Source organism: Lonchura striata, chromosome 11 (genome assembly GCF_050655825.1).
Source record: "Lonchura striata isolate lonStrDom1 chromosome 11, ASM5065582v1, whole genome shotgun sequence".
Classification (NCBI taxonomy): Eukaryota; Metazoa; Chordata; class Aves; order Passeriformes; family Estrildidae; genus Lonchura; species Lonchura striata.
In genome coordinates, this window is record NC_140713.1 from 10891454 (window position 1) to 10914728 (window position 23275).

General features: G+C 45.2%; 1 long non-coding RNA gene across 1 annotated transcript; it reads right to left on the minus strand.

Moving 5' to 3' along the window:
- Nucleotides 1-6378: 6378 nt before the first annotated feature.
- LOC146766403 (uncharacterized) lies at nucleotides 6379-21087 on the minus strand. Its single transcript, XR_014957838.1, has 2 exons — nucleotides 18436-21087; nucleotides 6379-13431 (listed from the first exon to the last, which is right to left on the minus strand). It is a non-coding gene; the product is annotated as an uncharacterized LOC146766403 (long non-coding RNA).
- Nucleotides 21088-23275: the final 2188 nt, after the last annotated feature.

Below are 23275 nucleotides of genomic sequence, written 5' to 3' on the forward strand. Positions count from 1 at the left end.
TGACTCGGAAAAGATTAGTGTCACTTTGCTTTTTCCCCTCATCTTTTCCCTGTAAAGGAGGAGAGCTTTCTGATCATGGCAGACTATCAGTAGAGATAGCCTAGATACCAAATACCTTAAGGGCCTCAATCTCCTCTCATATGTCCCAGAATTAAAGCTGAAATAACTCTGTTGACTTCAGTGGTGATTTATACCTGGATTAGTGAAAGGAGAATCAAGTTCTGAGATTTGTATGACAGATACTGTGAAATTTATTCTTTTAGCTTGTTAAACAGACAGCACCAAAGGCATGTTCCCATTAACAGGAAGATTGTGGCATTAAGGATGTGTGTTTTTCTCACAAGCTATTTACTCCCTTGTGCTAAGGTGCTGATGAGGGTGGCAGCATGAGAGCAGCCCTTGTGCAGACTCAAGGGGCAGATTTAGAGGTCTCCCACACCACAAATGCACAACTTCTTTTCTGATGTTTGGGTGACTCTCTTCAATACAACAACTGTCAAACAAGCACACACAAACCAAAGCTGGTAGCACAAAGTTTGTGTGAAAGCAAAGCACTTCACTTTTGCAATCTAAAGCCTTGGCCCAAGACAGTGTGTTTAATACAGGTCTTGCATCAGGTCCAGCTGGGACAGAGCCAGAGAGAATTCTCAAATACAAGTGGCCTTCTTAAGTACCCTTTACTGGGTATGTTTTTCTGCCCATTATTGATCCAGGGCAGGTTATACACCGTTATTTTTTGCTGTAGCACAGGCAGCCAGTTTGATTCTGTTAATGTCTCAGAAACCTCTTCCTCTGGTTACAGTTTGTAGGAGGGGTATCTGCTAAGTGGGCATTCCCACTGCCCTCTTTCCAAGTATTAAGGGGCATTTCTCCAAGTAATTGGGTTCTTGTCTCTACAACGCAGCAAGCCAGCACGGAAGCCCTGAACTACTTCTCAAATTTTTTACCTGAGTTTCTGTGACTGAAGTAAAGCTTGTAACTACAAAGGTTGGGTTTATCATTACTTTCAATTAATAATTTTGTCTATCCTCTTAATTGTAATTTCTTATTCACTTCAGGGAACTATTTACATATATTTACATATATTTATTTATACACTTTAACAAATGTACTCATATTAAAACAGGGCATTTCTCTGACAAGCTTAAACCTGTTTCCCTATCATTCAACTTCTCTTTCATTTCACCTTTTGTTTTGTTTCTTGGCATTTTTTTCTACTTTAAAACACTGCATTTTGTTGCTAAAGGCACCCTTGGTTTCCAGATATCCTTCCAATCTTGTTTAATTCTTCTCAGTAAAATCACAAATTATATTGAGCATTACATTGATTTTTAACAAAACAGCTGGGATGGGAATATGACAAACCAAAGGAAGCCAGAAACCACAGTCCTCTACTTCTGCTGCTACAAACCAAAAGCATATTACAATTTATTCCTACAATTCATTCCTGCAAGTCCCTTCTTAAGCATGTAATCCCAATTACAGACACAGTCCTCATGGCTTCAGGGAAAGTAACTTCATGATCCAGAACTCACCTCAGGAGAGAAAAAAATTCTTCAATTTGCCTAAGAAGGAGTTTCACTAGAAACTGTAGACTGAGGAGAGTCAGAGCATGACTGGAACTCTTTTTTTGCATAACCAGATCAAATCTAGCCTTGGTAATAGTGAGAAATTGTTACCATCTGAATTCTAATCCATGGCATATGCAATCAGGGCTGGGTGGTCTCATTATAACTTCTAGGAGAACAAGCCTCATCTCATAAACCACCACTGCAGGTGGCACTTCAAATGGAGGTCTGCAGGCTCAGCGCTGTAACTCCACTTCTTGCTGAACTCACAGAGCATTTTTAGCAAAGGAAATGCAACAAAGTCAGTTGTCTTCATATTTTCCAACCCCTGAAGATTTCCACAAGATGTTTATGATCATTATTTAGGGAAAGAAAAAAGAATAAAAGACTTGAAGTACATATTTTCTGTGGAGTGATGTCAAGTACAAATATTTAAGCAAACATCAGTAAGATGACCCCAACACTTAAGGCAAGCAACAATGAGGGAATGCTTCCAAATGATGCAGTCTGTATTTTCAGGATACATGTACAAATAATACCAATTTTATAAAACACAGCAAATTAGATTTATTAGATTCCTATGCTAAAGACAAACTATGGGTTTTTCCATATCCTTTGGCATATCAAATGTAATTGACCTCGTTGAGAGGAGAGACATTCAAAGGGTTTTAATAACCTGAACTGGGCTCCATATCAATTTACATGAAGAGCCTTAACTGGTGTCTGTTAACTGGCATTTATTTGGCTCCATTGCAAGGAAGGTCCTGCCTGCCCATCTCACCTCATTTCTGTTTTCATCTCCATGCAAACCTGGCCCATTCTGCCACAGCAACAGCTAGCAGACATCCTTGAGTGGCATCCCTGTGGTTTAAAATTTGCATGGAAGATTATAGCTAGCCCAAAAGCAAGTCCAAAACATCATCACCCATGGTGGCAGAACTGGAAGGGCAGCACTTCTGAACACCCCCTCAAGAAGAGGGTGGCAGCTCAGCAAAGAGAAGATGCAGCAGTATTTGCCATTCTTGGGAACAAAGATGTTAGGGCTTCTTGTCTATGAAGAGCCCTGCACTTTGGACCAGACATGTTTTCCCTTGGCTAAAAACAAAGTTTTTGACATGAGACAGCCTTGATAGGGAAGTTGCTGCTAAGTCACAAAAGTGATGCTGGTGAACCGAAGACATTATTGTAGCTCAGTTAAGAGCAGATACTACTTCTATATTTGATTTCAATATATTTTGAATTTATTTGTTTTCAAAACCATCTAGCATTTAGGAGACATGCATATATATATATAATAAATCAAAATAAGTGAGGAAGTGACAGCATAAAGAACTGAAGACTTTGAATAATATGTTTCATTTTAAAATTACAAGAGCATAAATGCACAAAGTCTTAGAGGCCTCCATCCAACAAAGCACTTACATGTATACTTAATTTTAAGTCTCCCTACAGTCACGCTTTGCTGAATTGAGGCATAATAATGGTAAACTTATAGGCCAAATTCTGGGCTGAATTCAGTAGATGCAGATGTCTTTAAAAGGAAACAATATGTGCATGTAGAAAGCACATCTCTAGACACGCATGCCTGATCACTTGCATTCATGTTCAGAAACTGTCAAATGCAGGAACATTTGTTTCCCCTGATTTAAAATACTTGCCTTGTTTGACACAGAGCCACTTTGCCAGCAGAAAAAAATGATCTCTACCCAGAAGACCTTACAATCTGAAATTTGGACAGATGAACAGCAGGTAAAATATAGAAATGGGTGAGAATGGAAGAGAGCTGAAGTAATAGGCTCAGATGGTTATTCATTATAGACATGTGCATTCCGTGGTTGCCAAGTTATAAGTTTTAAATATAGAAGTTTACTTTTATGTACAAGTAATAATTATTAACAGAACACAAATCTTAGGGGGCTCTACAGATCATTTTGACAATCCAGAGTGAATGGGAATTTTGCCACTAATTTCAATAGACTCAGGCTTTTATTCTGAGACTGTTTTAACCCATATGTCCCCAAAAGAGAGGACACAGAAACCTTTACAGCCCAACCAGCTCTGCTCTGACCTACAGAGCCTGGCAGCTGGGGTGCAAACATCTGGCAACTCCCAGCTCTCAGAAGGAGGAAGTGTCATTCATCACACATCTGTAATAAACAGCAGCATGCCAAGCAGCAACAAACTTTCTCCAGCCTTTCTTTACAGCCAAGCCTCCCAATTAACCTCCTGTCATCCAGAGGTCAAGCAGGAGACTCTCACAGAAGACTTGCTCCACAACACCTCAACCTACAGTTCTGCTCCTCTTTTCTGAGATGACAGGGGAAGCAAACAGTGTAGAACTGCTGGGGAGGACTGGTCTGTGCACATGGCCATGCTCACAGCTCCCACTCCTCCTGCAACCCTGGGAGCTCCTAATGCCCCCAGTTCACATAGGAAAAGGGATTTAAAACTGTCAGGCAGCAGCTTCACTTGTAACTTTCAGTTTTAAAACAGCTGAGACTTAGAGGCTTTAAGGAAATCTGGGCCCGATTTTTATTTTTAGATAAACTGCCAGGGAAATAAATCGTACAATAATGATTTTCAGTAATTTTTATAGAAGAGCTGACAACTCACTGTGGTGACTCAGTATTTGCAGAGTACTCTACAGTGTTGTGTAAGCACTTTAATTTCATCCAATATTGTATTAATTCAAAGGGTCTGGGCTTTGTTCCTTTAGCACTTCGAAGGTGTTTCAGCATGAGGTGGGAAGAAGGTAGGAAAGGACAGACTTTGTCCATGTTGTTGCAGTAGACAGTTTCAGAAATCATGCAAAGTCATATGGAATTAACATTTCTTCTACTATATCAGAACTTCCACCTCACCTAAGAGAAGTAAAATTCAGTTATTACAGAGATAGATGCTAACCTTAATAAAGTCACTGGTAAGGTTGGAGTAATACAGGGGTTGGCCATGCTCTTGCCATGTTTCAGTCAATCTATTGGGGAGGGAAGCTTTCCAGAAAGATAACTCTGATAAGCAAAATAGCTCTGTGGTAATAGCAAAGAAAACCCCCTAAAAATTGGGTATTTTTTTTCTTTGCAAGTTTGGTCTTGTTCCTTTTTTTTTTTTTTATAGTTTTTTTGCTTGTTTTTTTTGTGTGGGTATTTTTAAAATTCTTTCAAAAAAAACAAAAACTGACACCTCTCTAAACTGAGGCACAGGCTCCTTGGGCTCTGAGTAAAGAAACTGGCATTAGTTCGGTGACTTCAACCCGGCTCCATGCCGTCTGAAAGGTCCTTTCACAGGGAAGTTAATGCAATATCTTGGCCTGAATTACCTCCTTTTTATCACTACCTCCATGCTATTTAGATATAGATTTTTTAGTTAAATGTACTTGTTAAATTTTAATGTTCTTTTGAAACACTGATGAATTCAAATACCACTATATGCAGCTTGCTGGGTCCAAAGAGTCACACAGTGGGAATGAAGCTGTACTCAAGCCATGCTGAAGTAGTTTAGCTGGAGCAGAGCTTTTTTGGTTTTTTTTCTCTGGAGGCATGATGCAATAACCACCCAGCTGATAAGCTTTAACTAATTTGCAGTTTCCCATTTATTCTTATAAAACACTACAGTAAGCTATGTTTGGAGTGGGTCTTCCCCCAGATTCCATACACTGTGAACTGATTTTCCCCCTGCCACATGCTCAGCACCCCCAGACACTTGGCTGTCAGTGTGAGACAGGCATGCCCTTGTCCAAGGGGTTGCACAGACAGTCACTGTCCCCTGGGCACGGGCCAGGCTGAAAGCAGCCACGGCCAAGTGCACACAGCTGCAGTGCATTTGGAGTATTGTACAAACTCAGACTTTGGAGAGAACTAACTCTTCATGTAGCAATAGGAGCAAGCAGATATTATGTGAATGAGAGGAAATAAATACTGGATTCTTTACTTGCAAATGTTCTTTTGGTTGGGATGATGGTTTGTTATGCAACTGAAATGTGAGAAAAAAACAAGGAACCAGTAATTTCTTCTTGCACTCACAAGACAACACCAAATATCTCTTGAAGCTTAATTATGATGGACAAGGAAGTATAATGGCTAGGTCTGGTTATGTCAAGGCAAGACAGGAATATTAGATCAGCTACCCCAACTTGCATAGCAAAAGCTCCTAGACCATCAAAATAGGTTTGCAATAAGTTTAATACTTTAGACTTTGATTAACAGCTTCTACATAACTAAATGATACTGTTCAGAGACACCTTGTGATAGTCTGAAGACCACCAAGACAGGCAGAGCCCATCACAAAACCCAGCAGAGTTCCAGCAGGCACTTTGAAAGAGCAGCTTTATTTCCAGTTTCTATTTCAGACATTGCAGACATTGGTTGTTCTGACACATTTCCCCGCTAGCTGAAAAAGCTCCCTGGTACCCTGTATTTTCTTCCCATGAAGGTGCTTATACATTATAATTGAGTCACTTCTCAATCTTCTTTTTATAATGAAAGATAGACTAAAACAGCCTGCAGCCTTTAGAGCATAGGCAGCTTTCCAGAAGAGTTTATGAAGGAGTAGAGGAAGTCTTAATTTCCCTATTTACAATACAGTATCAGTCATCTCCCTTTTCAAACTTGCCAGAAGCTTTTGATTCCTTTTGGGAAAAGCTGTATACTCACACTAAAAAGCACATAAGCATGTATCAGCTCAGATAGCCCTTGGTCCCCTAGCCTGTTTCTGTGGACATGAGCACTATTTATGACAAAACAATTTGGACTTGCATGGCAGGTAAAAATGTAAATCTTTTCTAAAGACAAAGCTCCAGTACTACTTTTAACAGCAGCTTTTATTTCACTGAAGTATTTTCTTTTCAAAAAAGTAGATCTCAACTAATCTTACACTGATTTGAGAAAACCCTTTGCAGATCCCAGATTGTTTGCAAGGGCTGGTTATTGATTGCTGCCATCACAGTCATCGATGGTCAGGGGCTGCTCCCCTCCCAGCACCTTCTGGAGGGCCTGCCCAGACCTCTGACACACAGCTATTTTCTGAACACAAGAACCAGCATGCTTTGGTTGGTTTCTAGCATAAGCACCTGTGAACGACCTCATTATTAAAGGAGTAGGTGTGGAAAAGCGAGTTTCACCTCTGGTGGCCCATGTGGCATCCCCCAAGGATGGTTCCACAAACCCTCCCTGCCCTTGCTGGTGCCCAGTGGTGGCCCAGCCCCTGGGGCTGTAGCCAACAGCTCCCTGTGAGAGCCTTGCTGCCCCCTTCCTGCTTCACTGCCTGTGGCAGCAGCTCCCCTTCCTCATCACTGGGGACCCATTGCCATGAAATCTGGCAGGAGAGGCTCCCTTTTCCCCCGTGCCCTGGGCAGCCCTGCAGGGACGTGCCTGAGCCACTGGTAATCGTGGTTTGTAGGAGGAAAAAGCTGCTCAGTTCCCTGACACAGCACAGCCACTGGCACCAACGGTATCACAAATCCTGTCAGGGCTTCCCTGTCTGGCACTAAAACCATACCTATTATTTATGGGTAGCCCTTTTTAAAATTAGATGATTACAAATTAGAAAATACATGTCCTTAAATCTGAAAGTGCAAAGAGGGGTTATAAATATGCTAAGTCATTCTTTAATGTGACCTGAATAATTACGGAAACTGTAAGAGTTGCAATTTAAAAGGATTTTGAAAACACATCATCTTTCAAAAGATACATCAGTAGAAGGTCATCTGTGACCCCTGCATTGTGTGAATTTTCTGATGGAATAGATAGACCTAAAGTAAGATGACAGCTGCCCTCTCATAATTAGCAAGTAGGAGGCTGAAACAAACTGAAAGCCACCCAAAATATCAATATCAAAGTACACATAAATGAATCAGCATGAAGATAAGCACTATGCTTAAATCTCTACGAGATGCTGCGCTGGGCTTAAAGGAAGAGGCCGATTTTTAATGCAGACACAATACATCTGTAATTATTATATACTACAATTATTGCAGCAGCATATGCAAATGCTGCAGTGTGCAGCCTGAGAGCAGCCCGAGCACACAGCCGAGTTTGTGCAGCCCGAGCAGAGAGGAACCTGCACGTGCCCATCCGGTTCCACGTTCGGGAGCCCACGGAGCCACCTGTCCGTGCTGCTCAGCCTCGTGTCACAGCAACCTCCACACAGTCAGAAATCAGCACTGTCAGTTCTAATGCTAAGGGACAAGTCCCATTGTCTTCTGGCATATCACATTTTCTTTGAAATGACTTGTCCTAGATTTTTAGATTAAAAATAACGAGTATATAATTCATATATACCACATAAATTTTATATTAAAAAAAAAAAACCTTAAAACCATACCTACAGTACTTTAGTACCTGACTTGTATATTTATGTGACTATTGTTAGAAGTGACTAATTGGGTTTGATTAGCTTCATCATTAATATTCTGTCCATAATTTAACATGCTTCAATAAAATACCCTAAAGCAGTATAATGATTAGATTTCAGGAATATGTGTTTTGCAATTAAGTTGCTCTTGATTTTGATATGCAGATTAAGAAATGGTGGTCTCATTTAAAAAAAACTGCCCTTATTAACTCAGCAGTATACTCTGAAGATTAGGTAAGAAATCCAAGATTTTCTCTTTGTATATGCTAGTTAAAATGTATTTCAATCAAGCATATGTGGGCAAATCAGATTTGATTAGTTTAAGTTCACAGTCATTCTATCTAAATGAATAATGTGTCACCTAACATTGCAAAAATTTGATTAATAGTTTATCAGTTAATTAAAAATGGGGTTTAATTTTTCTTTTTTAGGAAAATGCAAGGTAGATATTCCTTGTCTTCATCATAAATGCAAATTATTTCAGCTTGAATCTATTGTTCCTTGCTTGCTTCTTAGCCAACTGGCAAGAAAATAAAGCTTTTAAAACTATCTCTTTTAAAGAAGCAGTAAAACTTTGTTTGCTTACACATATGGCTGCCAGTTGTCCAAGTTCAAGCGGGATTATTCCTGTACACGCTTATTCCTCCCCCAAACTCCGCAGGGACTTTTTGGAGAGAGCCCTGAACTGTCTTTGCTGCATCCCAGAGCAGGTCCAGGAGGACTCTGTGAGTGAGGAGTCCAGGTAAGACCCACCCAAGGGGCTGGGGAGAAGAGGAGATTCCAGCCACACTGGGGAGAGCAGCAGGGGACAGGCAGCCCCGGGAGGGGAGCACCACAGCCAGGGCAGCCCTCAGGACTCCTGCTGGTCAGCATCAGCCCATCACTCACCCAGCAGCCCACCAGGAGCCCACAGGGGCACAGCAAGAGGCTGGCAGGCAGGGCTCCAGCCAGGCTGGGTGCCTGAGCACTGCTGCTGTAGGCTTGCACCATTTGTCTGTATAGAACATTGTACAGGCAGACAGGAGAGCAGGATGGAGCTCTCAGTGGTGTGTGCTTTTGTGTGAGCACTCTGTACTTGCCTGCTCTGGATCCCCAGCTGTATGTGTATATACACACACACTTACCTATCTAGCTATCTGTGTGTCTCTTTGTGGTACATGCATTTGCCTACTGTAAATATATCTTCACCCTTGCTGCTGGTTGGACCTGAGCATGAAGCTGCAGCAGCTTCACCTCTCAGGCCCTCAGACCCTGCCTGACACGTTTTCCTCCAACACAGAACAACAGGGAAAGGAAGGGAGGGGAAACTTCCTCCATCTAAAGAGCTTTGAAAGTTGTTTACAAACACCAACATTAAGAAAATGGCAGTGCTACAAAAAGAAACAAATATGAAAAGCTAAAAACTGGGAAAACAGAAAACTGTTTTCCTTCAAGAACTCAATTAAGTTATTTGGTGCAACCACATCATATAGTTTTAATTATATTCTCCCACACTACACTTTCTACATGATTTTACATTATCCAGTGCACAGCATGAATAGCACTCTGAATTCTAGTGTGAAACGTGTACATCCACACATGACTCAAGTACACAATGGAAGATGCTTAGCAGAGTCTCTCCTAAAGATGCTCCTACAAGTCCCCATGATACCCTAAGGAAAACAGCCAGGATTTTAACAGCCTGCACACTGCAGGAAGCACTCACAGGAGGTGCCTCTCATTGCTCCAAGGGTGGAAGTGCTATGCAGAGCAGCCTGTGCTCCCTGTAAGCATCACCATCAGAGCAGGTGAGATGGGCAGGATGGTGGTTTCTCTAGTAACTCTTCGGCAGCAACCAAGAAAATTTGCCTGCTTTTCTTTAAGAAGGCTGGTTTTTTTTTTTTTTTTTTTTTAGTTGGATTTTAATGTTAAAACCAGCCCAGGACATTCAGGACATTAAAACTACTTACTCCTAAACAGTTGGATGAACTTCTCATGCATCCAAGTGTTTGTTGTTTCCCTTCTCCAGCACTGTCCTCCCTCTGGCTCATACACACTGCCTCCAGTGCTCCAGGAACCCAGATTTTCTATCCTGTTTTCATCCACTCAAACATTTCTATATCCTTTTCAATCTGTGCAGAGCAAACCTCTTATTTTACTCCTTTTATCACTAACTCTTCTGTTCCCTTGTCACCTGTGTTTTATATCTTTATTTTCCTGTATAAGGCAGCCTCACAGAAATGACTGGAAAAACTATTACCCTTTCTCCTTCTCTCCATAGCCACTGTTGCTGCCACATCAGGAAGAAATCAGCTACTTAATTACAGCGTATGAGACAGATAAAATGCCAATTTTGCCTCCTATTTATAATGATCACTTAATTTTGCAGGCACCCCACAAAGAGCAGAATCTGCATGCTGGTCCCTCGTATTTTCATATTGTTATTAATAATCTGAGCATGAGGGGGGTGAAAGACAGAAGAGATCATATTTGCTGCTGTACAGCTCTGCACTAGCTATCATAACTGTAGCACAATAATCCTATTTGTGGGCAACTAAATGTATCTATATTAATCACTGAGTCATACAATTATTGAAGTTAGAAAGAACCTTTAATATCGAGTCCAACTGTTAAGCCAGCACTAACAAGCCCACACTAAACCATGGCCCTTAGCACCACATCCACACATCTTTTAAACCCACCCAGGGGTGGCACTGCCCCACTGCCCTGGGCAGCCTGCTCCAGTGCCTGACCACCCTTGCAGTGAAGAAATCTTTCCCAATATCCAACCAAAAGCTATCCTGGCACAATCTGAGGCCATTTCCTCCTGCTGTTTCACTTGTTCCCTAGGAGCAGAGCCCAGCCCCCACCTGCTGTCAAGGAGTTGTGTAGAGCAATAAGGTCCCCCCAAGGTTCCTTTTCACAGTCTGAGCCCCTCCAGCTGCTCCTCATAATGCTTGTGCTCAGGGGGACCATCACTGCCCTGTCCTGCTGGCCACACAGGCACAGGCCAGGTGCCACTGGCCTATGTGCCCACCTGGCTCATGCCCAGCTGCTGCCAACCAGCACCCCAAGGTCTTTTTCCACAGGCAGCTTTCCAGCCACTTTGCCCTCAGCCTGGAGCAGCACATGCTTTCCTGACATAAACAGTCCCTTCTGACCTTATAGACACCTTTTGATTGATTGAAAAGAAAGATAAAAAGGGAAAGAAAAGCATTATTTGATTACCCATTGAGTAAAAGCAGAAGAAAACCACTGACAGTAAAAGAGCTTAAAAATCTCCAACTACAAGTGGAAATGTACAGTTACAGTGACGTGCCCACAAGTTGTATTAGGGGGCTTTGAGTAACCTGGAAATATGGATCCATCAGGAAACACAATTCACTTCAGTGAATTCACTAGAAATGCTCAGACTTCTTAAAATTAGATCCATAAAGACTAACACCTAGAGAAGTGTGTCCCTAAGATACCAGAAGCTAATTGGTCATGGATAATAATATAACATGCTTGCCCTCCACCATTAATATGGGGCTATATTAATATATCATGGCTTAGTAACATAATATGACTGGAATCTATATCAAATGATTATGTCAATGGTCCATTAAGCAAATAGTACATTAAACCAATAGAAGAGCATTAGGTGTTTGCTCCATAAATGAGTATATAGCAGCAGGTTTAGGATTTAAGACTCCCCAATAAATGCAATATTATATAAGCTGCAGGTTAGCAAGGAATTTGCTCTACCTCGTTGATTTCCATATAGAACCAGACACAAGGAGCCATTTTCTATCCTAAGGTTTGCACTGTAGCCAATTAATATGAAATATTTTCCTATGAAAAGCCATACAAACATGACCATGTAATTCCCTTCTAACAGAAATGTTTCATTAGTGTTTCTGATAGAGGCCATCAATTCTTCTTCATCACATTACTTCCATCTTGTCCAGCAATTATTTACAATACCAACAACACCAAACATCTCCTATGCTTTTTTTCCCCCCACCAATGTTTGAGTTCAGCTTGTCACAAAAGTTTAATGATGATGAAAATTCTTGGACAGGAGCCTGTGCAGGATGAAACCCTTCCTTGTAGTACCCTGATGTTGAAAGGAAATTACTCAGATGAAAGAGGTTTGATTTCTGTACCCATTCCCTCTACAGGGTTGCAATGAGGACTTCCCAAAAAAAAAAAAAATTAAAAACAAAACAAAAAAAAAATCCAGCACAAGAAATTCAAATTGTTGTGGAGATATTTACCCACAATTCCAGGAATGCATTGAAATTGCCATTACCTGACATCCAACCCAGCCACACCAGGTGGAAGCTGGACAACAGTGTCAAGGTGAGGGGCACTACAAAACAACAGGAGGGTTACAAAGAACCGAGTCCCTCCAATGTCTAGCTCTGTCTCTGGGCACAGAATTATCTCCAAAGTCACTTCAGTTGTGTTTTGCTGCACAGCCTCTTCTAGGCACCCCCAGATTTGCCTGGCCTCTCTCACTGTGGCTGCCAAGAAAATTCTGACAAGAGGCTGGGTTGCTCTTTACCTCCCTAAGCCTTCCAGCCCTCATCTTCAAACCTTCTGCAAGGAAAACCCCTTCTGCCTTATAAAGAAAACACAGGAGACCATTCTTCAAACAAAGAAAGAAACTGGAATTAAATTATAAAAATCTTTAAGTGTGTTCCTGTATCCTGTCCCACCAGCAGAGCACAGGGCTGATGTCCTTCAGCACACAGCTAAGTCATGGCAGCAATCACTGCCCCACCAGCACCTTCCCAACCTGCCTGTCCTGTACACTAGATCAAGAATCACCTTTTTTGTGTATCCTTTAACAAACTCATGTAAATAAAAGCCATGTGGTATTGATAGACACTATTACTCTATAACAAAGACTTCAAAAAAACAACATGGATAGGAGATGCAGAACCCAAAGGTTCAGGCCAGTTATTATAAACTAAAAAGGAATTCAAAAATAAACCACTAAGTCACTCAGTACAAGCTGCAGCTGGGGGCTGGGGCCACGTCTCTCCCAGTGCACGAGCCGAGGAGCAGCAGAGCTTTGGGGGGCACAAACCCTGCATTCCAGAGCTCCCCCACCATTGTCCAGAAGTGTCCAGCCCTGGTTTTGGGCAGCTCAACTGCAGGTCCATGCTGTGCCCCCAGGCCAGGCAGGCTCACATCACTCAGTGCCTCTTCTCCAGAGCCGGGCTGTCACCACCACTCCCTTGCAGCATGCTCCTGGGCTTCCCAGCACAGCTCTCCCCACCTCTACCCCCTCAAGGGCTGCCCAGGGTGGTTTCCATGCACCTCTACTGAGGCCTCCCCTGGCCTTTCCCCTGCTGGGGTTTTTCACCAGCACATACAAGTTACAACTCTTCTGTTTCTCTCACACATCAAGCACAAATTGCTCCCCTCCGCATGTGTTTTCTGTTCACCAGTACGCAGATCTGGTGACAGCAATCCTCTTTAGTTTCAAAATGGTTAATGGGTTTGGGCTCAGCTTCTCTCCACTGTGTGTTCAGCTTTCTGGCCTCTACAAAGCGAGCATAAAACAGAGTTTCAGACACTTCTGTTCACTGTGCACAAGAGTGAAGTGCTTGAAAAGATGCAAGATAGTGAAAAATCAGTGCGGTGTGTTTCTCCCTCATTCATGCCTGCCAATATCATTTTAAAAAAATCAATAGATTGCAATTTGCATTCATTTTAATACATTTGCATAAACTCAGGCAAATACATTGAAAGCTTTGTCCCTAACAACTTTAAAGTTATGCTGGAGCAAAACACCAGCACAGAGAGCTCATTGCAAGAGCTCGTTGCTGCCTTGGCGGTGGTTAAAGTGGGCAGATTTTCCTCTCCCTGCTCAGTTCCACCTGGGCAGGGAGCAGGGCTGGGCTCTGCCCTGGCAGCACGCTTGGGAGGGATGGTCACATCCCTGCTTACAGCAGGGCACCCATTTGGTGAGCCCAGACTGGTTTTATGACTGCAGGTAAGCTCTCAGACTCTGAGTAGTCCATTTTGTTTCACTGCCACATTAGGTCCCCGAGGAGCTGATCAGGCTCACACTACCTACAGCAGTCACTGAGCAGGAGATATAGTTCAGGGGCACACAGAAATGTGGTTTCACATTGGGACACTGAGGCTGGAGCAGGCTAAAAATCCTTCTTCCCTTGACTGAGCCTCTAGGTCAGATTTGTGAATTCACCTAGTTCCACCAGCAACTGTTTCTCTTTCCAAGAAGGTGCGTTTCATTTCCAAAATCAATAACTGATCAGGTATAAAATTTGTTGCAAGACTATGGGATTGCTTTAAAAAGCATCAGGTCTGCTGGCTCTCAGTTGAGTTCAGCCAGAGCAGCATCCCCTCAGTCTGTGCTACACAGTGGGACTGTCCCACACCTTGCCAGGCACTTCCTGCCATGGCCCAGGTAAAACCAAGCAGGGCAGGGCAGCACTGGCAGGGAAAGCCACCAGCCCCCATATCCACAGTGCACATCCCAGATTGGCACTGTGCAGCTCAGCCCTTCAGCAGGGCACACCCCTCAGCACAGAGTCTGGGCAGAGACAGGATTTCTCCAAGGTTTCTGAGCCACGTTGCTCTGCAGAAGTGATGCTGCAGGCACACAGGCACAGCGTGGTGCCCCTCAACCTCAGCAGTCACGAGCAGCACCTACCAAGATTTAAGGGGAAGGAAAATAGTGCTGCTTACAGGCCTAAAACCAAAAATACAAGGGTAAAAATGAAATGAGTAATGGCTTTTCTGCAAAATGCATAAAATAGCATTGAGAGAATAAAATCTGAAGTTGGCTGGAATATGAGGAGTAAAAAAATTCACAAACACACCAAGGGCTTCAACATTGCATCAAGACCAAAGAGGAGCAATGTGTTGGAAAAAATACTTTCAAATTCAGTTCAGAGAAGCTGATTTCCAATGTTCTTCAATTCAGAACTTGGAATAATTTTTTCTCCTGTAGGAACTTATAGAAAAATGACAAAGAAGGAAAAATATATAAAAAGCCAAGGAATAATGACTTTTTAATCTTTGATGATATCTACTCAGAGGGTAACTATCTACAAGGATTGCAAAATTTAACCTATCATTTCCATCGTGACAACAGAATTTATAGATTAATGGATTTATAGAATTTAAACATTTGGAACGAAACCATCTGGCTCTGCAATAGCCAGCCCCAGACTTAGTGCTTCAATAGCTAGAGCTCTTCTCACTGAACAAAAGCCAAACCTCAAGCCATCAACAGCATCTGGCTATGATAAAGCCCTGCTCCAACACCAACTATTCAGAGATGCTCTGCTAAATTAGCAGGATGTGCCTGAGAAGCTGAACTGCACAAAGGGATGAGTGGAGCCACAGTAGGTGTCCTCTGGGAATGCTGGGGAAGGTGCTGAGCATGTGCCTCGCTGGGGCAGGAAGAGGATGATTCTGAATAGACAGACTCAATTTTTTAAATCTGCTCTCATAGGGGTCAGTTGCTGTCTGCTGCTCACAGATGCTTCCAGCTGGAGAGGGGGCAGCTCCTGGGAGCAGCCAGCGGGGTGGTGCCGTGCCAGGGAGGGTGACAATGCAGAACCCAGCTCCACTTGCCCAAGGAAGCCACATCCACCCTCCCTCCCTGTCCCCATCCTCGGGCTGGGGACTCAAACCACCCAGTTCCCCATCAGGGAAGCAGAATCTCCAGGGCTGGGATGGCCAGAGGCTTGCTCCCCACCCGGCCACCAGACCATTTGGAAGCCACTTCTGTTCCTCAATGTTAAGGTAGAAATAGAGAACTTGAAACAAATCTCTGACATTTTATAACTGCATTTGCACTAACAAATGTAGATGACACATTTATTGACATTGTAACAACTCCTCCAGGACAACTACATTTTTTAAAAAATGGAAGAATAAAGATAAATCTCCCATAGATATTGCAATGAATCTTACCCTGACATCCTAACAGCTCTGATTCAATCCTTGAATAGGGAAGAGCTCATTAAAAATATCTTCCCCAGCCGCTGCATGGGGCCAATGGCTCCTTCAGCCCAGCCCCAGCGACTCCTGCATGCAGCTGGTGATGCCAGACAGGCACAATTTATGGTTTCATGAATTTGATGAAGTGATATATACACTCAGATTAGTATGTTTGTAAGAACTGTAAAGGTTTCAGGCCCAGATTTTCTGAACTACAAGTTTAATTGGCCCGCGATTACTATGACTGCATATGCAAATTAGATCAGTGCAATTTCACATGTAAATGGCCTTAAATTGGGCACGCCGAGCCTGCTGTGGTCTCACTGCCTCTCCACCCTGGCACTGGAGCCAGCCCCTGAGCTCTCTACACCTGCATCTTGCTGGTGCCTCAGGATCCACCTTGCCAGCTCTGTCAGTATTGCTGGGAGCGTGGCTGGAGCTCAGGTTTGGGCTGGGGAGAGCACAGAGTGATGCACGACCAGAGCGTGGCAGGCAGCAGGGGCTGCAACCCAGAAACTGCACCAGAGCCTCTCCAAGGAGGCTGCTCCTCTCACCTCATGAAATCCTCCCCCAGGCTTCTGCCAAGGGCTTGTCCACACTGGTAACTCACCAGCAGCTAGAAACAAATCTTACCCCAAAGTTTTTCATACAGGCTTGGTTGCACTTCAGAATTTTCACAAGTTTTCCAGACTTCAATGCCTTCCTCCAGAACAGCCTCTCCCTCCTGGGTTTAGATTCAAGCCAAGAAGTGCCCACAGTTAATGGGAATCCTGAGCCACAGGATTGAGACCAAACCCTCCTTTTAAGGCCATTTGGCAGATTTGAACCTAGACTGGTGCATTTCCACCCAGGGCCTGGAGCTTTGGTGCACAGTAGGGCAGCATCTTGCCTTGCTCATCATCCAGGGGGAGATGCTGCAGCACCTGGGGACACTGCAGAGGAGCCACCCAACACAACAGCGCCGCTTCTGCTCTGTTCCCTAAACATCTCATTTGCACACTGGAGTCGTTGTTGCTCTTTTTAATGAAGAAAAACTTCAGATCTTCAACCATGGACTTGGAGCTCTTCAAAAAGAAAAAATTCAAAGGCTAAAAGCCTAATATTAATGAAGAAAAACAGAGCTATGCAAGCCTGAGACAACTAATAACCTATGCAGAGCTATAAACTGATAAAGATTTGCTGGTCTTTAGTAAGAAGCGAAGCACCAAGAGTTTTCATATAATAGGAAGACTCCTGCATTCAGTCTATCAGAACAAGATGCTTTAGGCTTAGTTTCCTCAAGACTTTTGTGCCATTTATGGACCATTTTTGCATGTAAAACAGGAAATTAGTGCACTAAAAATGACTTACACACCAAATTAGTCTGTTTTCATACCCACAAAATCCCAAAGCAGCTCTATTTAACTCTGACCCAAGTATTCACCTCAGGGGTGAATTACCTAGATAAGGTGGAGTCAGATGGAAAAGAAATTGCAGATTTAGGAAGGTTATTTTACATATTCACCAATAACTTCATTTTGTGGAAACAAGTGCAGATTTGGTGCATGTTGTGCCATGACCCAAGGTGGCAGGAACCCTTCCCATAGCACCAGATCCCCACACTGCTGCCCCTTCTGACCATGTCTGCTCTTCTCATGTCTTTACATTTTAGATCAGCCCTAAAAATATATTCCAAAATAAAAATGAATTCAAGGTAGCCAACCTCAATAAACTGCAATGCCACAGTTTCAGCAGCCTGCTGCTGCTGAGCTGAAAATCTCACACAGGGATGGGGACACAGGTCTTTTATCCCCACACAGAATATTCCTTCCATGTCATCCCCTGCATGACACAGGGGCTGAAGGCACTTGGGAAGGAAAGCTGAACATGTTGTACAACTGCCTCCCAGACTGTGGAACTTGTTCCCACCCATTTTGGGGGCATTTTCCAGAAACATGGATATCCTTCCAGTGCAGGAGGCACCGCTCAGAGCTTCTCTATAACTGTTTCTCTGGGTGTGGGTTAGCCTTCAGGAGGTCACAGTTAAGAACTGGAATAGAAATTTGTGTCTTTTGCTCGCTTTAACTCAATGCAATCTCCTCTGTTTACATCTGCAAGCTACATCAGCAAAAACATCCTACACAGATGAACTCTACAACTACATAATAAATAAATAATAACAATAACAGTTTGTGTTAATATAGCACCTCTAATCCAATTATCTGAAAGCTCTTTGCAAATACTAATTAATTAAGTCTTGCAACACCCCTGTGACATAGGTTATTATTATCCCCACTTTATATATGACAAACAGGAGTCACCAGAATTCCACTTCCCTCGAGCACATGTTTAAAGCAGCACGGCCAGAGCCTGTGGGCTGTGCTCCAGCAGCACACATCACATCACATCACTCTGAAAAGGGTTGCTTTTGGTAAAGACCATCACACTACAACAGCAGAAAGATGGGAAGCTTCCCAGCCATTACAGAACACAACCAGAGCCAGCCCTCTCACACAGCCAAGCACCAGGCTCCTTCTTGCTGCCTTCCTGCCCCAGATCCACACCGAGGGAACATGAGGTCACACCTCACCTCTCCAGCCGCCAGCACAGCATGAAGCAATAATTATTTGCCTTGGGTCTACTCCAAGGCCAGGCTTGCAAAACAAAGAGGTGCTGAGAAAGAGCTCAAGCCCCAGAAGGGCTCACAGGGGCACAGGACTCTTTCCTGGCTCTGGTGTCCTTCAGGTGCTGTGAATTTCAGCATCCCCTGAAAACCCTGTAATTTATGCCAGGTGGAGCATTTGTGTTTCATCAGGAAATGGTCCATCCCAAAAGCACAGGTGGGTGGGGGTTGGCGGGAGTGGTGCTGCCCAAGGGTTTCTCACCCTCTTGCCTGTGGCAGCCAGGGAGACTTGGGCTCAGCCCCAGCTACACAGATAATCCACCCTGCTGCCTTTTACATGTCTCAGCACTTTCAGTGCTCACCTTTTTCATAAACTTTTAGAAGATATCCTAACATGGGAGCAAATAATTTTTTAGCTTGCATTTTATGAAAAATGCAACCATCCAAGTCCTCTTTGGTACATTTCTGGTACACTTGGACCAACCATCCAAGGTCTCTTTTGTACACTTTTGGCAGCAATGTGGTTGGAACCGTCCATCACCTCATTTCATCTTACCCCAATACCAATGAAATGGTGTGAAAACAGAAATATTTTACATTACAGTTGTACCTTTTCAGGAACATGCTGACCTTTGCCCCAGAAGTGTGTTTCTACCAAATTCATCCCTGCAGTGAACTGAGCTGTGGTCTGCTTGGTAGTAACAGGGGGAACCACCCTTTCATCTGCAGTGAAATCCATCCTCCCCATTTTTAACATCCAAGTAATAAAATTCACACAGCTAAATGAAAGATGTTGTTAATTATTTTATGGACTCGCTGCCAATTCATTCTCTGCTGTGTTACAGTGAGGTCGGTTGGTGAGGTGTATAGTGAGGAGGTGCTGCTGGGGAAGCAGGAAAGCTGCAGCACTACATGTTCCATGTGGGGGAAAATGGGCAAGAAGGTGTGCTGCTTTAAGTCAAACAAGATAAGGCGTGTTTGCCAGTTGATTACTAAACCTAGGAAAGATCAAACAGCTCCAGTGGAGGAGAACTGGGTACAGCAGCTCATAGCAAGTGCTGTGGCTAATTCCAGACCAAAGGGGAAGCAGGATAAGAGGAAATTTATGAGTAAGCTCTTGAAGTAATGAAACGAAAGTAATGCTGATTGGCCTCATTTGCAGCAGTTCAAAAGCTGATCAGCATCGCTGAAGTAGTGAAGGATCAACTGACAATCATTTCCGTGGTGAGGAGCGGAGCTGACCTGCTGAACACGGCACAGGGAGTCCGGGCACAGGGCCACAGCTGCTCCCAAATTCCTTCTCTGCATCACCCGGACATCCTGCTGGCCCTGCCAGGGCACCAGCCCAGCTTCCTTGGGAAACAGGGGATGCAGCACTGCATGGTGACCGGAGCAGCTCACGGGGCTGTGAAATGGGGAGACAAAGCTGGGGAGTGGGGAGTGCCCAGAGACACCTGCCAGGAGCTGAGCACCATGCATGGAAAGCACTGCCCCAGAGCAAAGAGGAACCTGTGACCAGGTGGGCTTCACAAGGACAGAACAGTGGCTGAGATCCCAGCAAGAGCTCCTGTCCTTGGAGCTGGAGGGGCTGTGGCATCCCGGGGGGACCCTGGCCCCTGCAGCACGTGGTCTTCCCTGTGTGCCATCAGGGGAGCCAGGAACCAACAAATCTGCATGAAGGCTGCTGGATCTTCAGCTGCCCTAGGGCCTACATTTAGGATAACAACGGTTTGTAGTGCGCTCACTCAGAAATGGGGCGGGGAGGAAGAGTGCCACATTTGTTACTAATATCCCTTTGCTTCAAGACTGAGCCTGACCCGTGTCCCAGTCAGAGTTGTATGGGAATACATTATTTGTGAACGTGGAGCCATCTGGAAAACATGTGATTCCACTGAATTTGGAAGAAACCATCTGCCTATAGGTTGCAATGAAATGCTGATGGAACATGCAGTTTATGGAAATGTTTGTCTCTTCCTGGCTGATATGCTTTATTATGACTAATTTTTGAAGGCCACATTGCATTAAGTCAGGATGTGCAGTGGAAACAACATGCCTGATAAAATCTTATGTGAGACAATGAATTGTAATATGTACATTTTAAGATTGTGGAGGAAAAAAAATGGCCTTTTTCATCTACATATTGATTCAAGTCCTTACGTAAGCACAAAATCGCTGACCATAAACAAATACAGCCAAAACCATTGTGTTTCTAGTAGTATGTGACATACCTGGGAGGGAAAAAAAAGATTAACTCCAAATTAGTTGAGTACTGTTGAGCTTTGTATTTTGACACTGGACACAGTGAGATGGTTTTGTTTAGTCACTGTAATGGGGAGAATACTAATCCACTCCTGCACCAGCATTTTTACAGGACACAGTGGTTGTGCCTCAGTGAATTTCTTCTGCACCAAACTTTATCGGTGTGAAGAACAAAATCCTCGAAGAGCCCAAGAGTTCCCGTGTGTCTGTGCGGCGGCCCTGTGTGAGGCTCTCAGGGCCGGGCTGATCCGCCAGAAATTTCCCGCATGAGCATCTTGTTCTTTTGGGGTGGCAGGGATGGAGCGGCGGGAGGATAGACGGGAATCTGCGGGCGCCGTGGGGGGATGCGGTACCGCGGGTGGGATGCGGTACCGCGGGGCGGGTACGGTACCACGGAGAGGATGCTGTACCGCGGGGAGGATGCTGTACCGCGGGGAGGATGCGGAGCGGGCGGGGCGGGAGGCTGTGCGGGGCCGTGCGGGGCCGTGCGGGGCTCGGCGCGGCGGGGCCGGGCGCGGCGCGGCCCACGAGGTGGCAGCAGACCCTTTGGAATGCGGCGGCGGGGCCGGCGGCGGGCGGGGGCTCCGCCGGGACAGCCCGGCCCCGCCGCGGGACGAGCCGCCTCCAGAGGGGTCTCCCGGAGCAGCGGCACCGGCCCGGCCCGGCGGGGCGCTGGCAGGGCTGGGCGGTGGGGAGCATCTCCAGGCGGTACCTGGGAAGGAGGGACAGCATCCCCAGGCCGAACCGGAGCATCCCCAGCCGGGGGTGCAGCCCGAGGGGCAGAGGGCTCATCCCGGGAAGCGCTGCCCGCTCTGCCGCCCGCCCCGGGACGCTCCTTCCCGTGCCGGCACAGCTCGGCACAGCTGCTGCGGGGCTGCGGGAACGAGAAGGAATTCAATGTTGTCGAGATATTTTGAACGTCACAACAGGAGGAAATTGTTCTTGGAATAGCTGTGGTTCCCGGGAAGAGCCCCTCGGGGCGAGCGGGGGCTGCGGGGCTGCGGGGGTCACGGCAGTGCTGGGCTCACACGGCCCCTCGCCCGCCCCGTGTGTCACAGGCGGAAACTGTTCCTCCTTTCCTCCTGTTCTGTTTCATCTGCCTGCCGGGGCAACATTAAGACCGAGCATCCCTGCACTGTGCACCCTGCTCCGGGAGCCGTGTCCTCGGGCACGGCTGCCGTGGGGACGCGGGGGCTGGGCTGGGACAGGGCTGCGCTGCCGGCTGGGACCAGTGGGGCTGGCTTTAACTACAGCTACACGGCAAACCCAGACAGGGCACCGTCAAAATTCAGCGGCTGCCAACCGCATCTGGGGACCCGCGGGGTGATGGCAGATGGCGGAAGGAGTTTCTTTATAAGCTGAGAACGCAGAATTGCTGTCCGCACTGATTTTCCCCCCAAAAGAGCTCACGCGCTGATAGAGACTGCTACACATCTCCGCAATTAAGCAGTCAAGACGTGCTGAATAATAAATGAGCGCAGCAAGGCCCGGGCTGCAGCTGGGACCGAGTGCCCCGTTGATGCCACAAGCGCAGCAGGCACACGCCGCGCTGGCGGAGCGCTCCCGCCCCGGCGGGGCCAGCGGAGCTCCCTCTGAAGAGAGCGGCATCCTCACCAGGCCAGCGCCTTCTCCAGCCCCTGGCCCTCCTCGCTCCGCACCCAGCACGGGGGAGCGACCCCGGACACGCGGTCGCCGTCCCCACCCGTCCCCTCTCTGCTCCCAGGGCCGGTTCCCTGCCTCCTTCGCACCTCTGATCCGCAGCCCGCTGCCCGCTTTAATGAGCTGCGGAGGTAGTCTGTGTACACGTGAGAATAAAGGAAAAGGTAATTAAAAGATATGACCTACATCAAGCTAGACCATCAAGCGCCTGTTACATTAAATGAGGTGGATGAGTCCTCCATCCTGCCCAGTTTTAGCATTTATTTTTGGGCAAAGCATTAGCACAATGGCATTTTACCTTCCCCTCCACACTTTGGGTGGCAATATACCTTTGTTTAAAAGACTGTAAGGAGCAGAGAAGTGAAAGGAATGAATGTAGTTTGAGGCTATTGCTTGAGTGGGCAGAAGAACATGAAAATTCAAAACATCCCAGCAGCCTATATATGTAGGCAAACTCCTGGCTGTTCAGGCAACTGATTGTTCAATAAATGCAAATGGACAAAGCAAAGCATCACTGAACTTGAGAGATAAAGGTCCCCTAACAATAGAGGCTTTTTACAGCATTGAGTCCAATTTTTTTTTCCTGTTTGTATAAGTAAAACCCAATTTGAGCAACTGAAGCATCAGCTCTTTACAGTGAAAGATAATTTGTCTGGAGCAGCCAATAAGATAGTGCAAGATCCTCTAAAGAAAGCCCAAAATATGTATCCTCATTTCATTAATAAATGGCTTGAATCCAAGCATAAAAATGATGTGACTTTAATGGTTTTTCCAACTGGTAGCCACATTCCTTGTTAGCGAGAGATCCCATGTGGGAACATTAAAGCGAGACAACCCCACACAGGCTGGGAGTGATGAAACATGACCTAGCAACTTCAGCATGCATCAG